Source organism: Malurus melanocephalus, unplaced genomic scaffold (assembly GCF_030028575.1).
Source record: "Malurus melanocephalus ecotype Western Australia unplaced genomic scaffold, MMel_1.1 scaffold_67, whole genome shotgun sequence".
Lineage (NCBI taxonomy): Eukaryota > Metazoa > Chordata > Aves > Passeriformes > Maluridae > Malurus > Malurus melanocephalus.
This window is the reverse complement of record NW_026623299.1, coordinates 1,056,277-1,081,152: the sequence shown is the minus strand read 5'-3', so window position 1 is coordinate 1,081,152 and position 24,876 is coordinate 1,056,277. Positions and strand designations below refer to the sequence as shown.

Below are 24,876 nucleotides of genomic sequence, written 5' to 3'. Positions count from 1 at the left end.
AAGAGAAAGTGTCTCCTCATGAGTTTAACATTCAGGGCTTCAGACTTCACTGCTGTGTGTGCCCACATGCTTCAGCATTTCCTCTGACGAAGATCTCAGCATCTGCAGCGCTGCTTATGGAGCCTGAGCAGCCACAGGCTGATTTACATCAACAGGAGGTTCTGGTTTTCAGCTGCTGCTGATGGACTGGCAGCTTCTCAAAATAACTGGTTACACTCTGAAGAGGCTTTCTCGGAAGTTATAAAACAACATTGRGCTCTAGATTCAGACACGTGGATTGTTTCCCTTCAAATTTCCATCTTCCCGTGTTAGATAACAGAAACAACAAAATCAGTAATCCCAGTCATGCCCATGCTTTTGAATAATCTGGAGGAGCAGGGATGCAAATGTTCTTCCCCCTCCTGTGTCTCCCTCCAGGGAGAAAGAATTTAATGCAGTCTTTAGTTTTAGTTTCAAACCATAGCACTGACGGCTCCCAAGGTAACCCCTGGAAACATTTAATTAGAGGGTGTGTGTATGGATTAGGAAACCTTTAAATTACAATGCAAAACAGCAGCACAGCGTTTGTGGCTGTAACAGAGATGAGGCCCAACACAGAGATCTGCTCCAACASCAAATCTAAGAGCAGTGGGTTCACAAAGCGATTTTTATCAACCAGACAAGCTCGTGTGACACTTGCAGCTCGTGATAAAAGAGAAACATTTTGAAGTTGTTATTAAGCAGTCTCCTCACATTCAGTGGTTATCACTGCACCTCAGCAGCCCAAGTATATAATGAACAAAAGATGCCCAAAACAGGATAATCAGCACCTGTTTCTGTGCATTATTTATTCATTTCCGTTTTGGAAAAATCACCTCAAACCTTGCAGAACTTCAAGCTGTGTAGTCCCAGTCATCTTTCCTTATGTTTGATAATTCACATTTGTTCTGCTCAGACAAGCTTTCTATTATTACCCCATTTCTTTCACTTAATTTTACTTTATAAAAGTGTGAACAAAGATTACATATGCATGACTGAATTGTGGAAATGAAGCTAATTAAAATTTGCTGCTTACCATCAAAAGGGAAAAGGGAGAGAGAGAGCGAGCAAAAGAGAAGGCCCAATAGGATTAGATCTCCCCCTTTTTTTCCACACCAATTATAAAACGCAGAACACAATTTTACGTTTTCAATATTATCTTTAGAACATACACAAAGTTTATTAAGTTTCTAATAAAGAGCTGGTGCCACAAAAGGGATAGAAARGAGAGAGACAATTGTGAATAATCATAGACTGAGACCATTAAAAATGAAAAAAATCCTACATAGGTTACAGGACTAGATAAACCTGGAGTGAGTATTCCAGAGCAAAATGCCTATCATGGGTGATTGTAGAAAGATATATCTTCCGAGAGAGAGATATTTCTCCATAACTAAAGGTAATTAATGCTTCTTTGTGGCATGGAGGCTGAGAGCCTTTTCCTGTGGATGTGATACCAGTTTATAAACTTAAGATTTGTTTTCATTAAGTTTTCCGTGATATCTTGTAGCGGTGAACACCATGAGTTAATTTCTGTGTGTTTGCCTTTCCCGTAGCAGTTTTTAGAGCAAATGTGGCCTGTGCAGTTTACCTGGGAGGGTGCTCCAGGGAATCCCTCCTGACCCAATTTGCTGCAATTCCACACYGTGGCTTCACTGCCAGCACCGAGGGGGAGGCAAGAGCAGCGAGGGCACAAACCTCTGTGTTTCCTTGTGAAATCAGCACACACATGCTGCCAGTCACTTGTCAGCCCCTCGGTAAMACAGCAGAGCCTCCTGGGGACACAGATTCCTTGGGGACAGGGTGCRCTGGCTCTGAGTGCCACTCGCTCTRCCAGCCCCTGCTCACACAAATGCTGGCAGTTGGCAAAAAAAGTAGTGGGAACCGGAGAATCACTGAGATAGAGCCCAGACTGTCATTACTGTGGTGCAGAAGGTGATTTTTCACCCTTAGAGATAATAAAGTTGCTGTAATCTCCACCCTATTTGTTACCCAACAGTGTACAAGGTTTCCTGGAGGGCTGTTTGCTTTCTCACCTTTCCTTGGGTGGCACCCTGGTGAAAGCCTTTAGGGGCAGAATAAAGCAGAGTTTTACCATCCATCCCCTGCACGAAGCTCACCCTGTGCCCCTTGCAGAGCTTACCCACCGCCCTCCATCCTGAGCTGGGGACAGGAGGGGCTGCAAGGATTTCAGTCCTTGGCCAGCTGCTCGATAAAAGCAAACTCCTGATGGGGCCGGGACCCCAAAACCGCCAGGTAGCACAAACTGCAGCTTCAGTGGATGTTGGAAAAACGAACCCATGGGACAGATGCTGCTGCATTTGGGTGATCGGGTCGCGGATTCACCTTTCCCAGCGTGCGGGGAAATCGCCGCTCCCGTTCCCGCTCCGCAGCATCACCCCCTGCCCATTTCCCAAATCCCATCCGAGCACTGYCAGGCGGCTCTGATTGGCAGACAGGCACTGCCACACTCGCCTTATCTCTGCAGAATTATTTCTCGATAGCTGTGTTGTGAATATGCAAATCCACCTTAATTGGCTACGCTAATCACACTGCTCTGACTGGTTTCTGTTCTCAAACTGTTCAAGCTACTTGACAGGAACAAAGAAAATATCTCGGTTTCTTGCTTCCCTTAGTTCAAAAACTCAAAAACCTAAATGAAAAAGGAGAGCTATCTCAAAAGCAAAGAAAATGAGGCTGTGAAAAGGATTAACTTTCTTTTCAGATAAAAACACATTGACTGTTTCTTTCCTCCCCAGTCTTTRCCATTCCCCATCTCAACGAACCTCTTGTCCCCAGAATAGCTGTGATACCTTTGTCTTGCCAGTATTTGTTTAGAGAAAGAGAATCCTGGGCTTGTTCAATTCTCTTTGAAACACAAAGTAAACAAAATGAGATTGCTGTTCTGCAGAGGCAKCCACTCTGATCTGCACCGGCAGAGGGGAAAGTGCTGTGGGAATGAAAGGAAGAAGCAACACAGACGAAACTGAAACGTCCAAATGATTTTAAATGTTTTAAGAAATCAATTTGCTTAAAACAGCTCATGTTGGCTTTTAAAATTATTTTTCATTAGAGATTTAAATAATTAAAGACTGCTCTCAGATAACTTGAGGTTTCTTTCTGTTTTCTGGAATCTGACAAGCCTCTYTACCCTTAAGATCCCTTTGTATTCTTCTGGTGAGTTGTTCTTGAGTAGTTTTTTCTTCTTTGCAAGATTATTGTGATAGTTAATCATATAAATAAATACAAGTAATTTCCAAAATTTATTTATAATTAATTTCCCTAAGCATTGGGTAAAACATTCTAATGCTGTTAGCTGCTTAACTCCTTTCCTTCTGATGGAGTGAGAGACTGAGTTTTGCAAGCTGGGCAGTGGATCTGCTGTGTAACCTGAACATCCACAATGAATTCTAATGGAATTAGATTACCTCCACAGAGGTGACATGTGGRCAGCTGCCAGCTTTTATTCAGCAATGTGCAGCTTTACCTGCAGTATTGCCATCCTCTTGGGACATGGTATTGTGAGTGTTTGCTTATTTGGAGGGTAGAGAAGGGATTTCAAAAGTGCTTCCAGGACACACAGTGAAAAAGATCTCCAAATCATTCCATCTAAATAAATAGATGAAAGMACTTCCCTACTTGCAGTGTGTTTTACAAATTGGCAGGAAACAAGAGAAGAAACTGGGGACAGAGAGACCAAATGGTTTATCCAAGATACAGAAAATCTGTGCAGCACCTGAGCCTCCRGACCAACTGAATTCCTGTGAAATTCCTCACACAACCTGCAGCCCCCAGACTGCTGAGCCATAAATGCACTTACACAGGCCTTCACTGGCTACTCTGGTGTTTTTAACTGATGTTAATTCATGACAATTAAAACATGAGTACAGCACCAAAACACATAATTACTGTACACAGYCATATCTGGAACAGTTGAACAATACACCACCTGCTGTTTGATCTCCCTGGYAAATTAAAGGCATCAAAGCTGCTCAAAGCTTTCACTCAATTGCAACGCTGTCTGAAGCAAAACAAATGCACCAGGAGCTCTGTGCTTTGCTGGGATCAGGTGGGAGTGCARTTCACCTGGTAAGGAAGGGAAAGGGTTAAGTAAGGAGAGGAATGAGCTTCTCTGTCCTTTGACACAGCCAAGGGTTAGCAGGACAAGAGGCCACTGGCTGTGGCCCCAGATGGGTTGGAAAATCAAGTAAAGCAAGCATCCTGAAATGAGATGGTCCTTCTTGCATCCTCTGGGAATGAGGCACCAAAGGAAATGGGTTTATTCATATTCTAGGCCTGACAAAGGAGCTGCCACTTAAAATCAAAATGAACACACATGCTRAGCCTGGGTTTCAATAATCAAAACTCAGGTGTATTGAACAAATATCCTGAAATACCCATCAGACTCCCTCTGTTTGAAGMACAGCAGCACCAAAGCACAGCATTTGGTTCAACAAATCACCATTGTGACCCTGGGGGCACAACCCCCAACACACTGAATCAAATCCCATTTTTCTCTGTGTAACTTTTTCTCTGTAACTTCTAATCTATTTGGCCACCTTGTCCAAATAGATGTTAATGGCAGCAAAATACAATTCAAACTCCTATTTGACATCATACTTTATTCCTTATGCCGTATTTTAAGTGAAACCCTTCTGTGCAGTGCACTTTTCCAGCTCATCYTTTCTAACAGAGGTTCACGCTTTTGGATGCTGCTATGCTACTTCCCCAGAAAAAAAAAAACTTGAGATTTCTGTCTCTGAATGTAGCTAATTGCTAAAAGTGAGAAGACAGAGAGAACTCCTGTAAAAATGCATCTCACATCCTAACTTCTCCACAACTTTTGTTAAAARTCTGCAAGGTTGATAATCTATGGAAATGGTTGTCACATGCAGGTACCAAAACTCTGCAGTTCAGAGCTCATGCTTGTTTCGGTTTTTTGTTTTTTGATGGTGTCTTTTTGTTTGGTTGGTTTTATGTTTTATGGTTTTTGGGTTTTTTTCCCCTAGCAAACCAATGGGGAATCTTCTTAAAAAATGTCAATGGTTCAAACCTGGTCTCCTGAAAAATCTTTTTATAGAAATATTAAGCCTTATTATTGGAAGGAAAATCAAAAATTATCTTCTTGCTTACTTCTTGTGCTTACCATTTTATCACCATCAGGACTTGCACTCACGTGCCCAGTTGAACTATTACAGAATCATTTTGTCTCTTCAGAACTCAGCTGATGGGGTTTAGCCTGAAGGAAGCTAATGACATCTCTCTGACCTGCTGCTAAGGAATCCTAGCAGCACATCACCACAGCAAGGGCACTTCTGTCACCCTGATCTTTCCCATTTACAATACATATGTGATGACAAAATTCAAAATATCCAGCTTCTCACTTTRAGGACCTTGTATTTTACCATTATATAATACAGTCCCTTGCAGAAACATCAACAAATTCAATTTTAAATAGTTTATAAGAAGAAAAGGCAGAGCGTTTCACGTGTTGCTGTGATCTGGGCTACAACAGGCAGCAACAATCACCTCTGGATAGAGCAGGACAATAATTATTATTGCTATTATTATACAGTAATTTATCCATGTAGAAGATTCCACATTTAATTTTATAAGTAAAATATGCAAATTCTGCCAGAGGTGAAATTTGGCCAGAATGCAGGGCTTCATTTCTTAYTCTCAGCAAAATCACCAGGTGAATTTGGCTCCAGGATATTCCATCACCACTCAGTGTTGACTCATGGAGGATTGCATTTTTTCCTCACTGCATTTTAGTTGTCATTGAAATGCAGAGGCAAATATTAACAGTGTAATGAGACTGCTTGGCAATTTAGCACTRTATTGATAAATGTAAGTCAAGCAAGGAAAATATAAAACAAACAAACGTGCAAGTGAGCTGATCTAAATTTGGAGCACGCACTTTACCTCAGAGTTAAGGTTTGTATTGCTCACAATGCCTATTTGGGGTGGCCCTGCACTGTGATTGTGTGTGGCTCACTTTTGCTGTGTAAATTCCTTTATTTCTGGAATGCTTCTTTTRAACAGTGACATGGGAAGTGGCTGGYCACTGTCTTACAGGCCTAAAYCCYRAAACKGAASAGKRAAAATGGGAAATGGGATCCCAAACAKTTTATTTCACCTGTGTTTGTGTGGTTCCACATCCTGTGCAARTGGTTGTTTAAGCACAACAGGACCACCTGTCAGAATCAATACATTGTTATGATTTCACAAACCAGGTAAGTAGAGCTCTTCTGTTTTGGAAAAATACAAAAGCTCCTTTGTCTATAACAAACCAACTGCTTTTATAAAAATTTTCAAGCATGAATTATATGAAGTTGATGTGAAAATATTTTAGTTATCCCTTTTTTCTCTTTGCTCTCTGAATTGCTAATTCTCTCCCCCTCATCCCCACCCCTCTCGACAATAGTTTCTATCTTTGTTCCATGGCATAATCTTCCTACTAAGAAAACATATGCTTTAGACAGCTGGAAATGCCAACCTGCTGCCACCAGCCCTGTTTTGACATCTGACACTGTCACCCCAGGATTGCCTGTTGGCAGTGAAGATTTTCCTCACTGCAACCAAGCCCTGATTGATGCCATCCTGAAGAAGACGTGTGAAATATYCCTGCTGCCCTGGGAGCATCTCTTTTCTCTGTTGACAAAAAAGGGCTCCCAGCACAAACACAGCACGAAAAAACCTTTGTGTGTGCATCAGCTGATAKATCCCACGCATTTTGCAAATGTTACTTTGATTGCCCAACTGTTGGGTGACTTTTCTTTGTTATTGTAGCTCCCAGCCTTAACTTCTCTTTGACTTAAGAGCTATCAGGAAGAATCACTGCACACAGAAACCAGCCAGCCATACAGACTGCTCAAGAGTCATTAGTTTTACAGGACATCCATTCAGATGAATAAAGGACTCGGTTCTAGGTCAAAGGAAATAACTCTTCCAGAATGGACTTGCCTGGTTTGCTCCTAAATAAACATTTGTTAAGTAATAGGAATTATGTGGAGACACTGTCCTAGAAAGATGGTCTCTCCAGATGCTACACAGAAAGAACTGGACTTTGTAAAAATGCAAAATTTTTAACTCTGACTTGTGTATTGTCTACAGGAAGACAAGGCTCTCTAGGGGAAAAAAAACCAAAACCTGGAACTGTCAAGTATCAAAAAAAATCCTAAAGGGATGATAAGTTAGAAAAACACAGAAAATGTTTTGTGTGGAAGTGTTTGCAAGTGTCAGAGCTGGTSTTGGGTTTTGTGAGCTAAGTTTAAAAATGCATTTGCAAAGTCTGTGTGACACTTGCACAGAGCTCTGCAGGTGCATGACTGACTCAGGGACTCTGCATCTCCACTGCAGATCTGGGGGTTGTGCAGGACTTAGACCCCACTCCAATTTTGAGCACGCATCTCCCAAATAAATTCTTCATAGAGGATCTGTACCCAAGAATATGCTTGGAGAGACAGAGCCAAGTGACTTTTTCACACAGAAAACCTGAAGTGGGCAGGATAGTGCAGTTCCATGAACATCCTGCTCTCCTGTGTGCAGTACATGTGCACAGCATGGCAAAGGAAAGGAAACAAGAAGAGAGCAAATCAAGAGACAGGCTTGAGGCTCGGTGAGAGCCAGAGGAAAACTGTTCTCTTATTTACACCAGGCTCTGCAGCCTTGCCCTGAAATGGCAAAATCTCTCTGAGGTCAAGGCTGGCCACAGGGGTTGTGTAAAGCCCCAGACTGGAGACTGCTTGCTCTGAAAGTTGTGTAGTGCTGCCGTAAAAATAAATGTCAGTCTTAAATCTAAGTGCTTTATGCCTTTAACTCCACTCTGTGGTGAATCCAGCGAGAAGGAGCTCAGGAGCCACTAAATGTGGTCAAAACGGCCATTTTGCTTTGTTAAGTGAAAATACAAGCTCTTTTATTTGCTCACATTGTTACTGGCAGAGATAATTTGCCTCCCACACTGAAACATTCTGGAACAGAGTATCATTCCTGTACCCTCTCCGTGTCTGTGCTGCATAAAGCACCATTGTTTCATCCTCGCCGTGATTGCAGCATCGCTCATGGAGACTGCTGTTTCCAAGGCATTGCACCTCTCCCATGGTGAGAAATGACAGATCCCAAACTGAGGGGTGTCACATCCTTCCCCGGGAATTTGGGATGTGTCCCTGGGAACGGCTCCTCTTCGCTGGAGTGAAATGTGGGAAGCACTTGCCATGTGCAGGGAGATTTCCCTCTCTCCCTGAGAAGGTGTAAAGCTGTAAGGCCTTCCCCCTTTTACCCAGATGGATAATTCCAGACTGCTCTAACCTCCCAAAATATTTCCAAGTATTCTAACCCTTGGGAAACAAGTTAATATGGATTTCTACAAGTATGCAAGCTCCAGCAAGACATTGCTCTTTTTTTTTTTCAGTCATAAGCTTTTCGAGACCATTTACATCTCTACTGTGTTACAAATTGCTTAATAATTGTTTTTGACAGGTTAAACTGCTRGTGAGAATAAAAGAAAATAACCCCAAGACAGTGAGCTCAACAGTTCAGTTCTCTAACACATTGCACTACTGGAAAGCCTTAAGGAGCAAACAGGAKAGGAATCCCACAGACCAGGGTTAGATCCAACACAGTTTTAAAATGAAAATTATTCCCTAACCTTATGGCACMCATAGGAACCCAAAACTCTAGTGCAGAGTTTTAAATTTACAACATTAATAGAATAACTGCATTAGAATGCCATGATTTGTGTTACTTGTCCATGGAAACACTTTAATTCCTTTTTATCTCCTATGAGATCCTTCCCATAAGGATTTCTCTAAATTATACCTCCTGTCCTTCAGTGTTTTGGATTAATAATGCTTCACTAATGAGGATTAAATAGCTCAAGAACTCTGTGATGTGTGCAAGCAGCAATACTGTAAGGCAAGATTTGTATTCAGAACCAAGAACTTTGCTCAATTTTCARAAACCTGGAATTATGCTGCAGAACTTTAGGCAAAATTTAACTGCCTTCAATAAAAGCTGTGCTTTTTCACTCGTARGTTCATTATGCTGAAGATGAGAAGGGAACAGGCTGGTGGGATCCCATGACAATCCCCCAGTCCCCCCASAGTGAGCACATTTGCTTCTGTTTGGCTGAGATATCTTTGCTCTTCCTCACCCAGAGACCTYGAGAGGTGGAGGCATCATCATTTCTTTTTGTAGTTCCTTAAGATGTGAATACAGCTTCTTATYGGATTTCTGCCTGCAGACTCTAGTTCCTGTTGTGCTGGAATTTAAGTTAAACAGCCCTTGAGAAAGGACTCACAGTCTGCTCCAGTATTGTCACCTATGTGTGCTCTTCCCCATCATTTCTTCCTTTTACCAAGATATCTGGCCCTGACCATGTTKGTTTGTCTTCTACCTGAAATCCAGCTTTTTACACCTCTCAAGTCATGGTTTCCCACGAAAAGCATTACTGCCTTCAGCCTCACCAGGGTGGTACACCTGTGAGACACCTTCCTGCCTTTAGCACTGTTTCTCAGCCAACACTTCCAGCTTCCTCCTCCTTTCTGCCACAGCATCACCTTGGCAAATTGCATTGAATTTCAATTGATTTAAAGCAGCTTTAAAGTTGCTGTTCTCCAGGGAATCCTCCCTTCTGCAGGAACATCCCTTACAGGTTTTCTACAGGTAGCATTTTGTGCACAGGTTCAGATTATCAAATAAACTGTAAAGCCAAAGGGATGCCCTGCCCTCATTCTGACCACTGCCCCAGGCTTTAATCCATGGATTTGCAGCTGGATCCTTGATGAAAATGTCCAGCATTTTCAGATGCTGTTTGAGCTGTTTGAAACACATCCAAGTTTTTCTGATTCCCAGAGGGGATGCCCAGCTCCAGCCCATGACTGCCAGAGCTGATCAGTCGATCTGCTGCGTTCTGTTTAATGTTCCTCCAACAAACCTCCCTAGAGCACTTTAAGAGTTYTGTAATAATTGCCAATGATATCTCATTTTGGAGATCTGCTAGCTCATATTTAATGCATGTTTCACTGAAGCTGCAGAATACAAAATTTTTCATGAGAATATAAGAAAAATATTATCAATATCTACACAACAGCCATTATCAACACATTTATAATCTTGTTCAAAATCAGGTTTGCTGCATAAGCTATATTTTTCAGAAAAACTGTGCTGATTAACATTTATTATATTTCTGTCCTTTGAATCTCTATCATTTAAATCCCTTATTAATTTTTCCATTATTTTGCCAGTTTAAGGATAAGAGTATAGTTTCTTATGTCAAGTTTTTTAAGTCTTTGGAAAATGCTATTACATTAGCTATTTTACCCCACGTTTCATGATTTTAAAAGAGCATCACAAGGCCAGGGATGCCCTTTTAAAAATCCTCTTTTCAGTTTTGTAAAGTGCAAGACATCCAAGTTTGCTGCTTTAAACTTGTTTAAATCTTCCTGCTGTGATATAAGCCTAAAAACTTCACTGAACATTTCTGAGTCGCTACAGACAATTTTTTCTATCTTCACCTGGAAATAGCCTAGCACTTGAGTAGGGTCTGAAGGACCAGGCTGTGATCTGACTGGAATATTCCATTGCACCACATGGCTGTATTTAATTTCTAAGCTCTGGTTTTCTCTGCCTGCATAGTAAATGGCTGGATACTACAATTCTACTGCAATCAACTGCAATAGTTCTTCAACAGGTCTGCATCCAACCCCAACTGAATTATGAATGAAAAAGSCATCAAAATGAGCTTTCCAGCTCCCCCACATCTCCTTACTATTCCTGACCTAACAGCAGGAAGCCAGCGTGTGGAGAAGATGAATCACTTCCATTTGCAGTTTGAGCAAACTGGTGTATTAGCTGTGCTGAAGCCTTTTTGGTGCTTGGGCAGGTGTGAATCTGTTTTACTGGGCTTTGGTASGAATGCAAAGAGGGAAATGCAGGCTGCAGGTTTCTACTTTATGYTGGTAAACTCCTCCTGGTTTGACAGGTATAAATAAATAAATAGTGAGGTGCAAGTGGGTAACCTGCTACCCAAACCCTGCAGTAACTCTTGTGTGGAAGGAATCTTCTCTGTGCTCTGTTGTCCTGGCTCAGGCTGCTCATCAGGACAGTTGTTTGCTTTTGCAGCAAGAAAGGATTAAGACTTTCATGTTCTGCAGTCTTTACACTGCAGTTCCAGAGCACTTCACCAGAAGCACAGACTTAGAAAAACACACAATAAATGTGTTATCACCTTTACTTTATCGGAATGGCTAACATCAGCACAAGGCTAAGAAAAATCTGGGTGGGTTTAATGGTACATGGACTATGTTTTCAGCACCTGAAGTATTCTGTAATGCCCAAAAGGATGGCATGTAAGCATCTCATTTGTGATAAAGAAGCATCAGTATAAATTCAGAAGCAAAAACTCCAAAGCTGGAGTTCATGTCTGACAGCAGATTTCCAAACAATATACTTTGTACTTTGGTCGTGTTGCAGGGCTGAGCTGCACAATTTATCCTACAGATGTCATTGTGAACTTCAGACACTGACATAAACATTTTATTAAGTTTTTCTAATGCAGTGCTGCCATGATGAAGGTCTGGAAATAGAATTGATTTCGTTTGAATGTTTGAGAAAGATATTCCACAATGAGCTCAGAAGTAAAAACACTGAAAAAGAAAACTTTCAAAGGCCAGGATTTAAAGGGAAATGGAAGTTGTTGCGTGGAGAGTTTAGACTCAAGCATGGAAGAACTGAAATTCCTTGTGCCACTGGGACAAACAGCAGACTGTGTGACACCAGCTCGTGGCCTCAGGCAGCTCCTGTCACTGAACAGCAGAGAGGTGAGAACGGGAGGCACTCACTGAGGCAGGAGCTGCCCCTTGGACTCACTGCAGTCACAGACAGAGCCRGGGCTGCTGCTGTGCAAGGTCCAGCACAGAGCCAGGGCTGCTGCTGTGCAAGGTCCAGCACAGAGCCAGGGCTGCTGCTGTGCAAGGTCCAGCACAGAGCCAGGGCTGCTGCTGTGCAAGGTCCAGCACAGAGCCAGGGCTGCTGCTGTGCAAGGTCCAGCACAGAGCCAGGGCTGCTGCTGTGCAAGGTCCAGCACAGAGCCAGCCAGGGCAGGAGCAGCCTGGGCCAGTGACCTCCTTGCTGTTCAGGCCACGTTGGCACAGCTCCTTTCGCTGCTGTGGAAGCTGACTGCACCTTTGGCAGCACCAACAACTTTTGAGATGCCCCCTGTTCCCCAGGCTGCAGTCCCAGCTCAGGCTCTCCTGGCCCCACAGTCAGGACTGGGGTGCTTTATTCCCTTGGGATTAAACCAAAATCGCTGCATCCTCTCACGGGTGCTGCTCAGCACAGGGCAACCACAAGCAGAGGTTTAACTGTGCCTTACCCTGGCTTAGATCTTTCAAAKGAGGTGGCCCCCTAAATGGTAATTGAGCCATGGACCTGCAGTGGGCTGAAAAGGCGGCAGACCCATCACTGAGCTCTTTTTTCCAGTTCCTGGGTATTCCACAGCATTCAGCTTCTGGGATTAAAGCAGGATCAAGGAAGAGCTGGCACTGTCCTCTAGGGACACTTGGCTTCTTATGTTAATGCTGGAAATTTTAATTACCCTTATCTTTTTTATCCCTCTYTCCCACATTGCAGAAACTGGAGCCAGCTCAGTGGAGAAGAGGAAGCAGACTGGGAGCAGCACAGCTGCTTTTCCTGGAGGACATGAAGAATATTATTTACCTATGGAACACCATGATGACCTTAAGTAAGAATATGCAAATCCAATTTAATAACCAGCTAGGAAAATACACATTGTCTGTGCTTGGGATTGKATCCACAGAGCCACAGAAGAGTTTGGCAAATGGCTTTTATCAGGTTTGTGTGTGTGTGTATCACTGGTCAGCTCTGTACACATTTGCTAAGGCTACTCTTCATTTCAGATAGCTCCTGCTATTTCAGTTCTGGAAAAAAAAAATCTTTTTGTACCCCTATGAAGTATTATTTGGAAGTTAAAGACTTATGGTTACCTGGCAACCTATAAATGAAGTCTTTGGAAAAGGAACCTGGAAGARGGAACCTATTGAATATCAGTCATCTTCCTACATTGTAAATGAAGTTCTCTCAYGAAGGATGTCAAGTATAAATGGCTCTTTCCACCCTGGTACTAGTTTAAAGTTAGAAGTATTAGCAAAAAACAAAAATATAAATGCATTTATATTAATAAACAAAGATGGTAAAGCCTTTCCACAATGCTGACCTTTTCACTATCCTGACCTGGGCCATAACTGAGGTACAAGAAAGCTCCAGCTCTCTTTGAAAGGCTGCCATTTAATTTGACCATAAGAACAGTCAGAGAAGTATGCCTGACTAACTGGTGCAGCCAGGACAGTGCAGCTTTCCCCATTTCAGGATTCAACCCTGCATGGAGAGCTGCCCTGACCCATCCCATCAGGAGCTCAGTGCTGCCGTTTGCACAGCTAACAACACATTAAGAATATCTTTTCTATTTCATTGCTGCTGCAATTCTGAAGCATAACCTGACTCTAAATGTGAGCTAGAGAACACCACAAGTGTTAGAGAAGGCAGGATGAGCACTGGAGGGTGAAATGGTGATTTCAGAGCTTTCTGAGCTGGGTGGAGAGCCCTGGCACCAGAGCTGCTCTTCTCTCTTGCCATTCCGTGCTGAGCACAGGAGGAAGCTCAGGCTGCTCTCTGCAGATGCAGCAGCAGCAGCTCCACATTCCCAAGCAGCTGMACACATCCAGCACACAGATGTCTGGTTTGGTATTAATATCATTTCAGATGTACATCAGAGGGGCAGATGTATAATCTGGGATGACGTCCAAATTGTCTGCTAGGGCGGTTGGATAATCAGTAAGAATTTCTTCCCTTTTATTGTTTTTCATTCTTCCTTCTGCTCCTTAAAAACTAAAGCAAGGAAAATGAATAAAATTGAAAATAACTACATTTAAACAAAACAAAACAAAAAAATCAACGAAGCAAACAAACAAACCACAACAAAACTAAACAAAAGAACAGACTGAAGCACCACAGTTGATGCAGTTCTAGGCCCATTATCAAAAACTTGATTATCTCTGGAAGTGCAATGGTTTTGAAGTAAACAAACATTTAAACCTGCCATGCTGTAAAATGATTTTTTAAATGAGGATCAGACCCCACTTAACAGGTAGAGTCTATAGAGAAGAGAAAGATCTTCAAATGTGTTTCTTTTCACAGTTCCTATCAACAGTAACCCCTCAGCTCCTGCAGAGGTTTCTGTTCTCTGCCCTCTGGGCTGAAAGCACCATGGAAAGGCAGATAGCAGACAGGACATGGTGTTTGTACAGTTATTTCCCACTGAAATAAGCAGTGAAGCAGAAATTATAAAAGTTCATCTCCCCAGCAAAATTCAGAGTAGATGGGATGCCAATGGTCCTTCATTGTTCCCAAGTGCACACTCTTATGAAAAGAGCAGTGGGAGAAATTTTCACATATTCTTTGTGAATTATATTGATCACCAGGTATTACTGCAGGTAAACAGTCTGGGAGAGGGAAAAAATTCCTGCCTGGCTTAACCCCACCTGTGACAATATTCTTCAGATTGTCTTGGAATCATACAGAATAGTTGTCAAAAAAAAAAAGAGGGTTCTTCCTGCTACTTCATTTTTACTCTACAAACAAGAACAAAAGGCTGTGCAATGGTGCAGTCAAAATTCATTCTTCCTGGAGTTTGTTCTTTGAGGCCAGCTACAGAAGCTGCTGTGTTGCAAGATGCTAACGAGAAAAAGGGCTATTGTGGGGTTTGTAATCTACATTTATAGCAATGGCAAGTTCATCAACACAGATATGGAAAAGATCTGCCAGAGTTACTGTTTGTCTCACACTGCTTTCATCCCTGGCAAGGCAGAGGAACTCCAGAATTCTGTAGCAGAATAATGACAATAATGTCAGACTCTGTTTTTTCATCTCCCCCAAAAACCCCAAGCCCTRAACCCAAAGCTGTTTTTCTACAGAAATGTCACATCCCAGAAACATCATAAAGCCCTTTTGATGACTGAGAGCAGTGATAGTGAATTCATGAGAGCAACCAGAGTGCTGGCCTGGGCTCCATTGTTGGTGAAATGATGGGAAACAATCACGTCTCTGCTGACAACTTTAATACTTTGCAGGAGAAATAAGAAAGTACACCAGGATTTCCCAGGTCCATAGTGATAAAAATGTTTTACTTACTTATAGAGGAGGAAATAAAATTTTCCTATTCCTTAATCACAGGCTGTGTTGTAGGTGGGTGCACTTGTCAGATCCAGCAGACACAAAACATTCAAGGAAGAAAAATAATCAAATTTGAAACAGCTGCAGATTACTGAAGTAACAAGATGAAAGTCTACAAAGAATTATTCAGCTTTTRGAATGTACAGATGGATGTAAAAACCTGTATCCTGCCTTATTCTGTATTACTTAAAGCTGCACTCCTAAATCCAAAGATCTTTTGTAAGATTCTTGCAGCTGAAATCAGAAATAGGACTCCAGTTAATTTTAGCAGATGCCCACAGGTATCCCATAGAGTATAATTAGTCATCTGGAAAATGGGAGGGGGAAGGGAGGCAATATATCCTATTACAATTATTTTCACTTTCCTAAGACAAAAAAAAACACGAGCACATTAAACAAACATAYATCAAATACCATCAGGTACACTTCTTCAGGGAGTTCAATAAAAACATTTAACAGAATGCAGCTGAATGCCTACAGTATAGTACTCTGCACCATGCAGTGCAATAATTATGCACAATTAAAGCCTACTGTGCAATTTTGTTGCCATAAAAGCTCACTGACTCACACCAATTGAAAGATCTAAAACAACCTACTACAGAATCACTTCCCACAATTAAATGCCAATTCACAATTCCATCTCCATGGCCAAAATTCATTTCCCAGTTTGGTCTGATCTTTTCACAGTTGTGGTGTTTAAAGCTCAGGCTCTGAACAAGTGAACAAGAATTAGCATTAAAATAGCTTGGAGAACATTTCCATGTTTCATTTCTAGGAAGGACGGCTCCCATTCCCATCTTGGAGGCTCATAATAGGTACTGAACAATTAAGACCATAAAGAAATTTTGCAAAAAAAATCTTAGAAATATCGGAAAGCTGTGTTCCCACTATGAATGAATAGCTCACTCTCATTTATTTGTATGAAATCCACATTGCCTAAATACAGGTTTATGTTTATTATTGGGTGCTTGACAATTAATATGTCCCTCTGCAGAACACATTAAAAAAAAGAGTAAGAAATTTTAGATTTCTAAGTCTCAAATTAAAACTACAGGAGTGAGAATTTTTCACAGAGTCCAAAGCTTACTGTGATAGGAGCTGGAAAGGGAGAACATAACAGATATTGCAGCCTCTCTCTCCAGAGCATCTTAGATCTAAAGGTGGTGTATAAAAAGAAACATAATATATGCACTTATATTTATGGATGTCCAGCATTTCCCCCCAAAAGTGCTCTTTTATTTCCATCACTGAAGAATGTGTTTTCCCACTGGCTTCAGTAAGGTCATCATTTCACTCTTTGGAAAGTTTCACAAGTGGGGCTCAAGGGATTCTGAACAACACTGCTCTTGCACAGATAAAAGTTCACAAAGGGTCAGCGACCAGTGACAATAAAAATGTCAGATTTTTACTACAAAAATAGGATTGGGTCTAAAGTTATCCAAATAAATAAATATCACCAAGAAATGTTTGCTGATCAGGAGAAAAAAAAAAGCAAAAGGAGAATCAACTAGAAAATCAGTGAAACAAAGATGACATGCCAAGATTAAAAACAGATCTTTAAAAATATTTAGATGTGGTARTTAGWTATTTACCAGTCCCTTTGGGGTAGYTATGTAYGATTTTTKTTASGCACCCAYATAAAGAAGAACTCAAAACAATTTGCTGCTTCTCCTGACTACTCTTCCTCAAGAGCTCCTGAGATAGTGGGACATCATCCAGACCTCATCAACCTCATATTTGAAGAAATCCTGACCAGACACAGAAGATAAAATAATCTGAAATACTATCTCCATCAGCTTGAGCAGCCTACATACCACCAGGCAAGATTTTTAATTCCTGATAGTGTCCTCTCCCTGGTAAGCATCCTTTTCCTTCTGTAAACTGCTCCTCTTACTGTTGTCCCTTTTCTCCAAAGAGAATCTGCTAAGCCAGTGGCTTTGGGAGCTGAGGCCACGAGAGAAGCCCTAAAAGCACGAGTTTAAAGCAGCCTGGCTCTCATGCAGACTTGCAGTCTCAGAGTGGCTCAGAGTATCTTCTGTCGCTGTAATTCTTCAGCTGTCAGGCTGCAAGCAACAATTACCTCTAGCTAAGGACAGGTTTTTTTTCCTTTGTTATAATCTCTATGKTTTTTTTATTAAGTTTTCAAAAAAGATAATTTTTGGAGAAACAGCAACTTTGGCTGTTTGGATTCACTTGCTTTATTATGCAGAAGAGCAGTAGTATAAACTGCTCTTAAGCAAGTACAATCTGAAAGACTATCACAAGTGATAGACACATTCTTCCTTGGTAAAAAAAGACTACACATGTTATTGCTACATTATTTCATATTTAATTCTTTGTGTTTCAAGTCATTTAGAGTGTTTCATATCTTAATGTTTTACTGAAGTAAAAAGTTGCCATGTTGGTACAAAGAACCCAAGGTCTGTTCCTTGGAAAGACACAAACCAGGGAACATGAAGCTATTACGTTTGTTTCACTTTCAGATTATATTAATTCCATCAAAAGTTACAAAAKGCTATCACATTCAGTCACCTCAGGCCTGACTTGCAAGAYAACACCATGTTCTGCAAGAAAGGAYGAGAAYGKTTTCGTATTTTAAAATGCAATGCACATCATTTCAAATCAGAGAACACAGCAGCCAAGAAGACCTCGTTTGCTGTTCCAAAAAGGCAGGATTTTGGACACGGAGCTCTGCCCAGACAGTCAGACACAGGAGCAGCTGTGGAGGACAGACAGAGCTCTGTCACCCTTTTGCCTTTGAAGGTGTTTGCAATGAAAATGCCCCAAGCCCTGGGCACTGCAGGGTGAGTGGGAGCAGCACAGCTCCCAGCTGCCAAGGCACCAAACCTGAAATCTCTGCAGTATTTTGCTKACCTTGTGTACATGATCCCATTTTGGAGCACAAGGTGTTGGCTCTGTGGGGTGAAATCCCCACTCAAGCCAGGGGTAAGATAAATTTTGCAGGACACACKGTCATGTCCAGATGAACCAAGGTCAATGTTAAAGAGGGTGTCTGGAGACCACGTAAGCAGATCAGCATGAAAGAGCACCAACATGAGCTTATGTTAGTAGGATTACGATTTCAAGGCTGGATTTTGGAGCTCCCYGAGAGYCACTTCATGKCACTTGGGTAACAGCAAAGCTCTGYRTCCATGASAACTGTGGGAAGGGGTGGTGCCAACCAAAGGACAAGGTTATGGAAAAGCACAGGGTAAGATATTCCTTTTCAGGGGAAGAATGAACTAACAGAGCCATGTGTGGATCTGATGGCTGTGCCAGCCTTGTCACGCCACACTGTGCCATGAGCCCACACACCCACCCACATCTGAGTGCCCTCACCACACCCTGGCACTCACCTGGCCCTCCTGGCACTGGGAAGATGAAGCACAATTGCCAGGGCTCTCTCTCCACAGTTGGTGACTCCAAAATCCTGGAGAAACAGACTCTGGAGCACAGCCCAGAGCTCCTGCAGCCTGTGTTTGTGACACCTGTGGCACTGCAGAAAGGGCCAAGGGCACCAGAGAGTGAGGGGACAGATGTGGGACACAGGCTGGAGGGGGCCCAGCATGGGGGGAGGAGGTTCACACCACGGAGGACAAAATACAACAATGGGCCAGGAGATGAACACGGGACTAAGGCTGTGTGAATTTAGCAAAACACTCCTCTAAACCAAGTGCCTAAAGGGATTAGAGAGGATGGCAGGTTTTAACAGCCAAGGGCTGTGTGGAATAACTACACAAATACACACCCGGAGTCTGTATTTGCCATAATATTTTTGCTTAGTTTTTATCATGCTATGTAGAATTGCAAATTCTATGCATGTAAGGCTTTCAAAATCAGTAAAAATTGAATGTGATTGCTTTGTTATTGCACCTTTCTTACCTGTCCCTGTTTCCTAAAGTGAGTTTGAATGGCACACCTCACTGGGATGATCCATTTTTGCAACACGTTCATCCTCTCCCGATCTCTCCCTTTCCATGTCTGTGAGACTAAGGAGCAATATTGAACTCAACACCAGGTATTGTGTCAGCCATTACATTCAGCTTCCTGCCTCAGTCTTGTAATTGTCTGGATATTTTAATAATTTAGGTATTTTAATAATTTTCCATATTACTATTAAGAGAAATCAATTCATAGAGTGTATATTTGATAATACAATCTCTGCTTGATAATTAAACACCTGAACAGTGAATCAGTTTCCAGCTCTTGAAGCACCCTTCACTAGAAAGTGCCTTCACCTCTTTTTACTTGGGATAAATAATAATTGTACTGAGTGAATAAAACTGGACTTTGCATGCCAAACCAGCCTGTGAGCCTGGAAAATTCTATACAGCTGCTTGAGCAAGATGGACATTTACAGGCCATGGAGCAGAGCCAGGCAGTTCCATTAGTTGTATAATCTTCCTCTCAAGCAACTGCAGGCAAAGAAATTTTGCCAGACCTGGATTTGAAATAATAGAGCAGATGACCAGTAAAGGAAGCCATGAATAAAACTATCACACTAATTAAGAGTAAATAATTATTGCAGTGTACATAACTGATTTTGAAAAGGATGCTCTGCAGACAAAGAGCAGCAAGTAAGTACTTACTTTGCAAAAGGATCAAGACTAGTGGCATAAAAACTCTCTTCAAGAAAATCAACATTAATAAGGGTCAAGGACAGTCTGCCTTTCTGCTATCCTGGCATATTTTGTTAAACCACATCTAGAATTTATAACCAGCACCTAGCCATGGAATCAGTAAGCCCAAGAAGCTCTGCACTTTAACTACTATTAGCATTAATGCTGCTAACAAGAACATCATTCTAAAACCAAWGGATTTTGGGAAATCATATTAAAAAAAACTCCATTCCAAGTACACTGCAGAGAAGAACTGAAGCAGTAACTAAGAGAGAAATGGAAAGGCAAAATTTAAAACACTTCATTGCCTTTAGGGTGAGGGACAACAAAGGTGTCACATTTAATATAAAGAATTAATTCATGTGATCCATATCAGCTCATGCAATCAGCAAGAGCAAGACATATCCCTGTTGCTCCTACTCTCACTTTTACTTTAACAAGCATTGGATATATCTCTTTCTTCTAGTCACAATGATTTCAATTTGCTACGAAAAAATCTAGAGAAAAGTTACAAAATCAAATTAACAGAAAATAAGCACCCTAAGGACCACATTCAGAGACAGTTATTTACCCATTGTAGGGATTAACTRCAGATTACCCACTAAAATCAGATTTTTTTCATTGATGTAAATTAGCACAGCTCTGTTYAAATAAATGGGGCCATGCCTTTGACTCCCAGTTGATGATCCAGCCTGTAACGTTCTCAGAAGTGGAATTTTGTTCACCTGAACAGAGACTCAGTGGGATGCCTTCGAGCAAAAAGTTGTAAGTCAATGTTCACAGCAAGCCCAGTTTCACACCACACCTGCTGAGATGTTTCAGCTGTCCTGAATTCTCCAAAAGSCTGCTTTGTCTGCAAAGGAAGGTAAAAAATCCTCCCAATACAGCAGGAAATTAAGAAGGGGGAAAGGGACACCCTATATTAAAAGGCCATAAAGCACAGAGAAATCTCAGCTCAGTGGGACAGTGAGTGTGTGGGCGAGGGATAATTTTTTAGATGTTTCTTCAGAGAGTTACAAYTTACATGTAAGTAATTATCCTTTCTGTAAAAGACACGTGCCTCAGACTCCCAACTCGTGGAAGCCAGACTATCTCCAAGGAATAACTTGGTGCATATAAAGATGGGGGAAAAGAAAAACACAGTAGGTTTGTGGGAGTAACACATGATTAAAAACCAGACAAAAAGCACACCCGGGTACCACCAACCAGCAGAGCCCATTTACCAGTGGAAGAATTTCTCCTGCATAACCTGAGTTTTGGTGATTTGCAGAATGTAGGAAAAGCATTTTCAGAGCTCCACGAATACGTTTAAAGGCAACAAGGTAGCTCAGAGGAAGCAAATGTTCAGACCAAACAGATTGTGGGTGGACAGTGATGAAGTCATTGCCCAAAGGATGTTTTCAAAACTATGTGGAGATTTTTCTAAGACAAAAGAATAAATATSTGAACATCTCTTGGGTGTTATGATGCTGCAAGGTATGTCTGGGCTAAGGGGATATAGAACACAAAAATTATTTCACTGCTTCATGATGGAATAGCTYAGAGAAGAGTTAAACATGGAAAAGGTTTGATCTTCCAGATTTGAGAGATACTGATAACTACCTTAAAGGGCAGAATTAGAGACAGAGGGAGAAGACTGGCACAACTCTAACCTTGTGTGCATGCCACCCTATTTACCTCTCTTCCTACACCTCTCTCCTTGGCTTATTCCTTTCCCTGAACTCCCACAGATGTGGATTTTGGGAAGCYTGAGCCAGTTTCTCAAACACTGAATCTCAGCCAGAGTTTCTAACATTTCTATATTTCCATTATGATGGCTCTGCACCCTTCAGTAGCAGCAGCAGTTTAGGTAAACTSACGCTTGTTAGATTGAAGAAAAAATACTTTTAGCTGTTTGTAGCAATCCCCACTCTCTTTTCAAACAACTAAAAGACTTCCTTTAAAAATGTAACAAACAGTAGTTAATCTTCATAGGTGTCTCTCTCCATACCAAAGGTCCTGGCCCAGCACTGATCTCAGTGCTGGCATCTCCTGTGGGACTGATTAAGGACTTGGGGAAGCCAACAGACTGCTCAAGCAGCACAGGTCAGGCAGGGCAGGAGGAATTAGGGAGATTYAAGGGAATATGAGACAAAAGATGGCAATATTGCTGCAGGGCCTGGGCTGAAAGTTGTAGCTATTGCTTTCCTAACAACTGAGGCGTTCCTATGGATAGGTGAACTGCAGCTTTCTGCCCAGGCCCTGAGGAAACTGCACCAAAAATTTGTTATCTTGTTTTCACCTGATTTAAAAAAAAATATTATCACTTCCATAATTTTAGAAAGGGCAAAACCCAAACCACTGAAAGGTGAAGGAATTTTCCCAGGTACAATCAGTAATAATGAGGAAGGGAAGAGGTAKTATTGTATCTACTCACAACACTCAAAGCATCATATAAAAGACTGGATCCTTGGAACAGGTCAGATTCAGAAGGACACTACAGAATTGACTCCAGAGCTGCTCTAAGAGTCCATTCTGTCTTGAGTTTAYACCCAGCAACCTTACCTTGAAACTATTATCCTCTCCTGAAAAACCAAACCGAGCTAGAAGCACAATGTTTTCCAAACATACAACAAAATATTGTTATGTGGAACAAGAAGCTTTGTTAAAGAGCTCTCTTGAAGATCCACTCCAAGGCCAACACACACTTCAGATTTAAATAGTGTGGTATGTGAGGAGGAAAATGCAAAGCCAGGATTCTCAACTCCTCTGTGCTTGTGCCTCCTTGCTATATTGCTAGGGTGACTCTGTTGCCAATTTTTCAAACAATTTATGATTGAACAGTCTTTTTTTAAACCTGTGAGAGGAGAAAAGAAAAAAAAAAAGAAAAATGAAGAATTTAGACAGGGAGATATACATGTGTCAGTTTTAGAAATCTGCGAAGGGAGGAGGCAGATTGGTAGGTATAAGGGCAGACCAGAGCCAGAAAACAGAGAAACATTATTAAAAGCATTAACTAGGTATTCTGAGGAATTACTCTGGCAGGATACCAACATGACATTACTATTATTTCATGACAGACTTGATGTGCCACCAAACCTTTATGTCATTTAGACCCCTAAAAGCACATTAGTGGGTTTTTCAAATTATTAAACACTTCTGCCATTTAAGCTTTTGGGTGTTTTGAAACTTTTAATCCATGACAATCTGAAGCCGATTAATCCACTCTTCACAGAGCAGTTGAGAGTCTCACAAAATTGTTCTGTCTTGAAGCTTTATCAAGAACTCAACCTCTCACCCTATCCTCGAGTACAAAGGGAGCAGACAAGGACAGGAATAATTTCAGCTCAGGCTGACCCCTTTTGCAAGAGCTCAGGTATAGCTCATTTACTGGAAATCCATTATAGATCTAATTGCAAGGGGCTGCTCATTCCCTTACCTTGGCTCTCCATCAGCTCCTGACAGATCAYCACTYTGTTCTTTTCTTCTCTAGGTCCCGATTGCCCTTTTGCATCTCAGAGAGGACACTGGCTTAGTCCATAACCATCTCCTTAAGAAAAATATTTCAGAGACTCTGTTGTACCCCAGGAAYACATTTTTTGGAGCTTCTCTTCCTACACTTCAAACGCACTCTGGCCAACACATTCCTGCAGGAAGAGTAATGAATCCAACTCCATTTTTAAGCACTGGGGAAAACATCACATGCAAATGAGTGACAGATGGAGCTGTATCAGCTTTTACCTAACAGTGACAGGGGAGGCAGAAGTCAGCCTCAGCACTTTTGTCAAAATGTGTTTTTAACAGAAGACATTTGTTAAATTACTAACACGTATCCATAATGTTTTTAAATATTTATACTGTGAACTAATGACATCCTCTCAATTAGTGAGAAGTGTCTTCTGTACATTCCTTTGTGAATAAGGAAACACAAAAAGGCAATGAGGACCTGGGGAGAGGTGTGTATGAGACCCAGCTCCATTCATCATGGTCCTTGCATCAGATTTCCTCTTTATCTCCCTTTGCTGAGATCACCACACGCCCCATGGTCAGAAACCTCTCATGGGGTCCATCACTTCCCTGTCTGCCTGCAACACCACAAAAGCCATCTGCTAATAACTTGACTTTTTAAAAAAAAATTTTTTTCTTCCAAAGGGATTTAAAAAAAAAAAGAAAGTATATCTACTGGCAGATGAGCTTCTTTCTAAATGGGAACACTATTACAGATAGACAGAATGTTCCTTTACGTTTATGAAGCTTCCTTTGCATTGTGTAGATGCACACTCACAGTGTAATCATGAGTTTTCTATCAACATTAGCAGCAGGAYCCCAGTAGTTAAATCAAACAAGCCTAGAAAACGCCCCAACAATGGAAGATTCCCACAAAGAAAAGCCTATTTAGATAATTAAGGAATCTTTATGATATGAAGATTTTCATCTCATAGCAAATTATAACACATTAGGTAACACTGCCAAAAAAAGCCCTGAAAGCTGGCACAGCCACGAACTAGAACTGGCTTTTCTTTCACATAATCCTGAAGAAGTGGCTGGGGGCAAGAGGGGACRAAATGAGGGGGAAGAGGAAGAAGAGTTCACATTCAGATAGTAAACAATTGTTTCTCTGGAAACCCTAAGCTTTGTCCAAGTTTTTTAAAATCAATGTAATCAGAATATACTTGGGTTGCAGATATAAATAAAACCCAAGAATGTCTCCCACATAGATACTGTTGAGAAAAAAGAAGTTTGAAAATGGGGTTTAAATCATCCCTCTCAGAAGCTTTAAACCTCACCTTGCAGCAAGTGACCCTGAGCTACTGGCAAGCAGCAGTTTCACGTATGAAATGTGTCTCTTAAAACTGAAGAGCATGCAGAGTAGGACAAGATAATGYGTCAACAAATTACATCCTAAAGACGGGAAGCAATCTGGAGAGCCTGCACTGACTTCTCCCTTTGTATACAGAAAAGATCCGGGTGTCAGGATATCACAGGGGAGAGTTTAGATCTCAATAGC

The 24,876-nt window shown here is 41.5% G+C and overlaps 1 protein-coding gene across 1 annotated transcript in view; it reads right to left on the bottom strand.

Annotated features, from left to right (window-relative positions):
- The window catches only part of SLC35F5 (solute carrier family 35 member F5), a 130,446-nt gene that overhangs the window by 73,998 nt on the left and 31,572 nt on the right, over positions 1 to 24,876 (bottom strand). The gene's annotated exons all lie outside the window — the stretch shown is intronic.